The 7,567-nt window shown below is 41.5% G+C and overlaps 1 pseudogene across 1 annotated transcript; it reads left to right on the top strand.

Annotated features, from left to right (window-relative positions):
- Positions 1–5,743: 5,743 nt before the first annotated feature.
- On the top strand, positions 5,744–7,351 carry LOC308635157 (zinc finger protein 706-like; annotated as a pseudogene). The gene has a single exon. The product of its transcript is annotated as a zinc finger protein 706-like (transcript).
- Positions 7,352–7,567: the final 216 nt, after the last annotated feature.

Raw genomic sequence — 7,567 nt, 5'->3', positions numbered from 1 at the left:
GTGCTGAGGTTCGAACCCAGTGTCTCGCGTATGCTAGGCGTGCACTCTACCACTGAAAAGCAGGGTTTATTTAAAAAGGGATAATATAGACTTCTCCCGCGAGGGAGAAGGGGGCCATAATTGGTATCCTGGTATCCCAAGAAGCAAGTGTTCTGCCCTTTTTATATATCCTAGGCTTCCTTTGTTCTCCTGATTTCCCCCCTTAGCTTTCTCCTTCCTGCTTAAGTGACTAGGCCCAGGAATGCTCAGTGGGAGGCCAAAAGGTGGGAAACAGGTGGGCTGAAGGGGTAAGGGCAGGATGGAGTAGCCAAGGACATATTAACAACCTTATAGCTCTCTATTGGGAGGGGAAATTCCTGGGATGGTTACCTTGGCAACAGGTTGGAGTGGGGGCAGGTTCTTGTTCTTGATCCCTCAGGGAACAGTCTCTACTTCCCAGACTTACTCAAAATTGGCCTCCTTGATACAATCCTCCTGACTGGATTTACCTATCTACAATGACTGCCTGTCTAATTCTGGCTGCAGCTGGAGTGTATTCCTGTAATCCTCGAGATTTGGGAGGCTGAAGTGAGTGGGAAAATCCCAAATTCAAAGCCAGTCTTGGCAATTTAGTATGGCCTTAAGCAATTTAGCAGAACCCTGTCTTAGAAACAAAAAGCTGAAAATGTGGCTCAGTGGTTTAGCACCCCTGGTGGAGTGGGGTGGCGGCGGAGTCACTGTTTCTGAGGTTTTACAGTCTCCTTTAGTTCCTTTTAAGTACTTGGTGTGCCAAAGTGCCATGTTTAAGGTATCATCTTCTGAGCCACAACAGGGAGAAGAGCTCTTTGAGCTGTCATTGTGACTCTTCCGCAAATCTACATCATCATCATCATCATCATTATTGGTAGTGAGGATTGAACCCAAAGGCACTTTAACACTGAACCATATCCCCAATCCTTTTTTTTTTTTCCTTGGGTACTGGGGATTGAACTCTGGGACACTTGACCACTGAGCCACATCCACAGACCTGTTCTGTATTTTATTAGAGATAGGGTCTCACTGAGTTGCTTAGCACCTCTCCATTGCTGAGGATGGCTTTGAACTCTTGATCCTCCTGGCTCTGCCTCCCCAGCTGCTGGGGCGCTCGGCCTCAAGCGATTTTTCTAAGTTACATGGATATCATACTTTATTCTTGTAGGAGAATCTTCCCCCGCCCCCTTTGGTACTGGGGATTAGATCCTGAGTTGTGCAGATGCCAAATAAGCATTCTACCTCTGAGCTGCCTCAGCCTCCCAAGCTGCTGGGTCTACCACGCGGCCTGCGCAGTGGTTTCATTAATGAGGTTCTGGCATTAAGTTAGTTAGAAGAGATCAAAATAAAACACACAGACAGTACCTTATTTTACATTGCTAGGGCAGCGAGGATTACTCTGGGCTAGCAGGAGAGAGAGAGAGCGAACACGCCGGGGATCAGCCTTTTATTTGGGGGAAACAAGAGATTCAGGGGAGAATTCCATCCAATGAAGGTTGAGGGGGGGCTGCACTCCAAGGTCAGGGTCAGTGATTGGGTCTCCAGGGTCAGTGGTTACGCACACCCCCACACGGATGGGCTCTCTCATCAGGAAAGGGTCGGGATAACTCTGACACAGCCAGAGTGCCTCAGGCCCTTAACGGGAGTCACCCAATCACGTGTCAGAATGGCTCCCCACAGCTGGGATTACAGGTGTGTGTTACTGTGCCTGGCTATCCCCAGCCCTTCTTATTTTTTTATTTTGAGGCAGGATTGCTTAGGGCCTCACTTTGTTGCTGAGCCTGGCATCAAACTTGTGATCCTCCTGCCTCAACTTCCCAAATTGCTGGGATTACAGGCATTCACCACTATGCCTGACTCATCTAAATTATTTGAAAATTAAAAGTAAAAACATCATTGTTGGTTGGAAGGTCACTATCTGATTTGGCATAGAACTTTTTTTTGGGGGGCGGTGGGTACCAGGGATTTAACTCAGGAGCACTTGACATCCCCAGTCTTTTTTTTTTTTTTTTTTTGTATTTTATTAGAGACAGGGTCTCACTGAGTTGCTTAGCACCTCGATTTTTGCTGAGGCTGGCTTTGAACTCTGGATCCTCCTATCTCAGCCTCCAGAGCACTGGGATCACAGGCTTATGCCGCCACCAAGCCTGGCTGGCAAAGAACTTTGAAGTTCAAAGAATTGAGTTCCACTGCTCCAGTAAATCCTAGATGAGAATCTCCTTATTTATGTAAATAGAGATTTTTTTTCTATAAGAATGAAAAATAGGGCTGGGGCTGGGGCTGGGGATATAGCTCAGTCAGTAGAATCCTTGCCTTGAATGTACAATGTCCTGGGTTCAATCCCCAGCACCACAAAAAGGGAGGGAGGAAAAAAGGAAGGAAAGAAAAATAGGGCTGACTGGAGGTTGCCCAGGTCAGCATGTCAGGAAAAGCTTAAAATTTAGATTGTAAGAAAATAAAATAGAAGTCATGTTTTGAAGACCTGTGTTACAGGTACTTTACCAGTTTGTAAGAGCCAAGTCTCAAATAGCCAGCAGTTTGGTTCCTTTTTTTTTTTTTTTTTCCTTTTTTTAAAATATTTACTTTTGGGCTGGGGATGTGGCTCAAGTGGTAACGTGCTCATCTGGCATGCCTGTGGCCCGGTTCGATCCTCAGCACCACATACAAACAAAGATGTTGTGTCTGCCGATAACTAAAAAATAAAATATTAAAATTCTCTCTCTCTCTCTCTCTCTCCCCCTCTCTCACTCTCTCTTTAAAAAAAAAAATATTTACTTTTTAGTTGTAAGTGGACATAATATCTTTATTTCATTTTTTTTAAATGTGGCACTGAGGTTTGAACCCAGTACCTCATGTGTGGTAGGCAAGCACTCTACCACTGAGCCTCAACCCATGTCCAGTAGTTTGGCTCTTGAAAGATGTGATATCAGCCAAAAGACAACATGGCACAGAATATCAGAGTTCCAGCCATGCCTTAGAGATACGATATATCAGTAGTAAAAAGGGGGCCTCAAATTTGTGTGAAAGGGACAGTAGACTATGGTATACACACACATATTGTATTTTATAAATACAAGGTGAAAAGCAACAACAATCATAGTGATAACATTATATTTTTGAGTGACAAAAGAAAAGGCATAGAATGAATGATTCTCCTTTGTCCATTGTTTGGTACAATCCATTTCTGAATCATTTATATAGTTTCTAAGGACAAGAATTATAAAAAAGAATGAAAAATAGGAATAGAATTGATGTTAAACCTGTCTTGGGCTGGGATGTAGTTCAGTGGTAGGGTATATGCCTAACGTGCAAAGCCCTGCACCTCGCCACCAAAATTGTTAAAACCTGTCTCGTTTTAGCAGCAATGATATTCATTCTTGGGCATATGAATTAATAGAAAAAAAGTTCGGTCTCATTAAGTCACATCGCAATAAAAATTTAGTTTTTATGTTTAATTATCAAAATGTGAAGTATATTTCATCAATTGTATATTTGTAAACATTGATAATGCAATGAAGAAAATTTTAACACTAGTGCCTTCTGGTCACAGGAAGTTATTAAAACTTCAATTTCAACTTTTATTTTTATTGCAGAGATGTATATAGGTTTTCTAGTATAAAAATATATATTAAGTTTTATCTTGGGTAGAATGGAATTCTAAGTTTGTTCATTTTGCAGTACTGGAGATTGAACATAGCCATTCTTTACCACTGAGATACATCCCCATCCCTTTTTATTTTATTTTGAGACAGGGTCTAAGTTGCTGAGACTAGCCTTGAACTTGTGATCCTCTTGCCTCAGCCTCCTGTGTCACTGAGATTATAGGTGTTTGCCACAGCACCCATCTGGAATTCTGAGTTTAAAGGGCAAATGAGATGCTCTTCATCTCATAAAAGTTACAACTATTAAAGAAAATTTGTTCCTGTGTCTTTTACATGGATGATGGCAGGTGTCTAATCACTACAATGGAAAATAAGTTTTATTTAATAATGGTAATGTTTATAATTGACTTGAAATCTTTTTTTTTTTGGCCTAAATTTATGTTTTTTGTTTGTTTGTTTGTTTTGTACTAGGAATTAAATGCAGGGACAATTAACCACTCACTGAACCACACCCCCAGTCCTATATATGCATGTGTGTGTGTATATATTTTTTTTGGTGGGGGGAGAATACCAGGGATTAAACTCAGGGGGTACTCAACCACTGAGCCACATCTCCTACCCCATTTTGTGTTTTCTTTAGAGACAGGGTCTCACTGAATTGCTTAGTGCCTCGCTTTGCTGAAGCTGGCTTTGTTTTGTTTTGTTTTGTTTTTTAAGAGAGAGAGAAGAGAATTTTTTTAATATTTATTGTTTAGTTTTCGGCGGACACAACATCTTTATTTGTATGTGGTGCTGAGGATCGAACCCGGGCCACACGCATGCCAGGCGAGCGCGCTACCGCTTGAGCCACATCCCCAGCCCGCTGAAGCTGGCTTTGAACTTGTGATCTTCCTGCCTCAGCCTCCCAAGCTGCTGCAATTGCAGGTGTGGGCTACTGAGCCCAGCTCCTTTTTATATTTTAATTTGAGGCAGGATCTCGCTAAAATGCAGAGGCTAGCTTTGAACTAGGGATCCTCCTGCCACTGGGATCACAGGAATTCACCACGGAGTCCGGCTTAACTACAGTGATTTATTCATGCAAACAGGATTTTGAAGACTACAGTTATGGTTTAGATATGACTTGTCCCACCAAATCTCCTGTGTGAATGCAGAAATTCATAGGTGAAATGATTACTTTATGAAAGCTGTAACCTAATTAGTCCATCCTAGTTTGGGCTAACTGGGTGATAACTGTAAGCAGATGGGCATGGTTGGAGGTGGATCACTGGTCTACCCTGGAAGGGTTCATGTTCATTGTGCACCCCCTTCCACATTACTCCCCCGCTTCCTGAGCACAGTTCTTGCTCTCTTTCTCACTCTTTCTCTTTCCTTCCTGGCTGCCATGAACAGACCAGTGTTCCTTTGCCATAATATTCTGCCTTACCTTGGGCCCCAAACAATGCAGTTAGCCCACCGTGGACTAAAACTTCTAGAAAGATGAGCCCCCCAAAAACTTTTCCTTTTAAAAAATATTTTTTTTAGTTGTTGATAAACCTTTATTTTATTTATTTACATGCAGTGCTTAGAATCAAACCCAGTGCCTCACTCATACCAGTCAAGTGCGCTACTGCTGAACCACAGCCTCAGCCCCAAGTTTTCTTCCTTTAAGATAGCCTTGTGCGCTGGGATTGTGGCTCAGCGGTAGAGCCCTCCCCTAGCATGGGCAGGACCCGGGTTCGATTCTCAGCACCACATAAAAATAAAGACATTGTGTTGTGTCCATCTACAAAAAAGATTCATTCTCATTCTCTCTCTCTCTCCTTTAAAAAGAAAAAAAAAAAGATAGCCTTGTCAGGTATTTTGGACACCATAATGAAAAACTAATACAACTACTAATTTAGAACAGTGTCCTTCACATGTTTGACCACAACTCAGGTAAGAAATAAATTTTATAGGGTGATCCAATACACCTATATTACTTAAAATTGAAATAAAAGATTTATGGAACAATCTACACTTTGTATTTTACCATCTTAAAAAAAATGCCACCCCTCTTTGGCGGGTGGAGGAGGCCCAAGCGATGATGGGCCCTGGGCACGCTCTCCCTTCTTTCCCTCCATGACTTTCCCCAGCAAGACTGTCCCCGCCCAGATATGGCTCGTGGACAGTAGAAGATTCGGTTTCAGCGAAAAAATGCCCAAAAGCAGGCTGGACAAAAAAAGAAACAAGGACATAACCAAAAGGCTGCTGCCAAAGTTGCCCTAACGTATACCTGCACTGTCTGTAGGACACAAATGCCAGACCCTAAGACCTTCAAGCAGCACTTTGAGAGCAAGCACCCTAAGACTCCACTTCCTCCAGAATTGGCTGATGTTCAGGCATAAAGTTGTTTATAGGTGAATTCATGACACCTTTGACTCTTCTACTGTCTCAGACCTTATGTAACAAACCTACAGCTGCTTTTCTAACAAACTGTTGATCAGCAAAAATCAAGGGGCTACAGAAACACTCATTTTTATGCTGTTCCCTTTTGGGCTTCATGCAAAGACAATTCTGTGTAAATGTACAGTTGACTCTGATTTGGAAATCTGAAAATCAGTCTGTCCTTGTTACAATTTTTTTTTTTACAATTGCAATTGTTCATGTTGTGTAAAATAACTCATTTAATAAAGTAGTACTTTAATTTAAAAAAAATGCCAGTAGTGATACACTAAGTTGACTTGCTGTCAGTCTAGTGTAATTTTCTGCAGTGGTTAAGTGCTCCTGGGTCAATCTCTAGTACAAAAAAAAAAAAAAAGATTTAAAATAGAGAAGTGATTTTGTCTCTTTCATGACTCAGATTCACCCCTTCTTGTTCTTTTGACTTCCACCAACAATTTGTAGTCTTGTATCCTTTCCCTAGATTATTACCATTGAGTTATCCTAATTCGGGCATTCTTATTCCAGTTTATCCTGATTAATCCTTCCACACCTCTGCATCACTTCCTCTTAGCTTGCTAAACACCTTTTAGATGAATCTCAGACTCCTTCTCAGCTGGATATGAAAATTTGGGGGGGCAGAGGTCATGGATTTGGACTGGGCTACCACACTGAGCCTAACAGAGCAAACCGATGTAGAGTTTAATCATAATAATAGATGGTTGGAGCAACTTTTAGTTGGAGGCCTGATACCCAATTAACAAAGCTGAGTAACTAGTTTAGTGTAACCAGTTGAATGGTTGAGTGACCATCCTGTAGTTAATTTATTTTCTATGCCTCACATCTGTTATTTCTATAAATACTATCAGATCATCTTCTTGTTTGGCATTCTCAGAATCTGTTCCAGTTTTTGGAAGCTGTCCCATCTATGACTCATTTTTTATTTTGACCTAATTGGCCTAATTTAATTTTCCCTATCAATATCAGTGTTCAAAAGTGTCTAGCAGCCAGCCGGGTGCTGTGGCGCACACCTGTAATCCCAGCAGCAAAGGAGGCTGAGGCAGAAGGATCTCAAATTCAATCTAAGCCAGCATTCAGAGCCACAATATGAATAGTTTAATGAGGTCGTAAGCAACTTAGCAAGACCCTGGTTCAGAAAACAAAAAAGGGCAAGGGATGTGGCTCAGGGTTTAAGCACCCCTGGGTTCAATCCTTGATACCAAAAAAAAAAAAAAAAAAAAAAAGTGTCCAGTAAAGAATCTTCTTCAGTTTGGTTGGCATCCACCATGTCCAGCTAAAACCCAGCCAGTAGTTATTTTGGTTTGGTCCAGCTTTGCCTCTATTTCCGGCCCCCCTCTGCATCCCCCACCTCTGCCTCTTTTTTTTTTTAATTTTTAATAAGATATTATTTAATAAATAGTATTAATAAAAGTAAAATCATTTTGAAACAATTGATCCCTCTCCGTCACCACACACAAAAGCAAAATCTGGGAGTGTCAAGTATTTGATAACAAATCAGTAGAAGGAAGTACAGCTCATTACTGTAATGATTTGTGGTT

This window comes from Spermophilus citellus (genome assembly GCF_964194105.1).
Source record: "Spermophilus citellus genome assembly, chromosome: 16".
Taxonomy (NCBI): Eukaryota; Metazoa; Chordata; class Mammalia; order Rodentia; family Sciuridae; genus Spermophilus; species Spermophilus citellus.
This window is presented reverse-complemented; position numbering and strand designations above follow the sequence as displayed.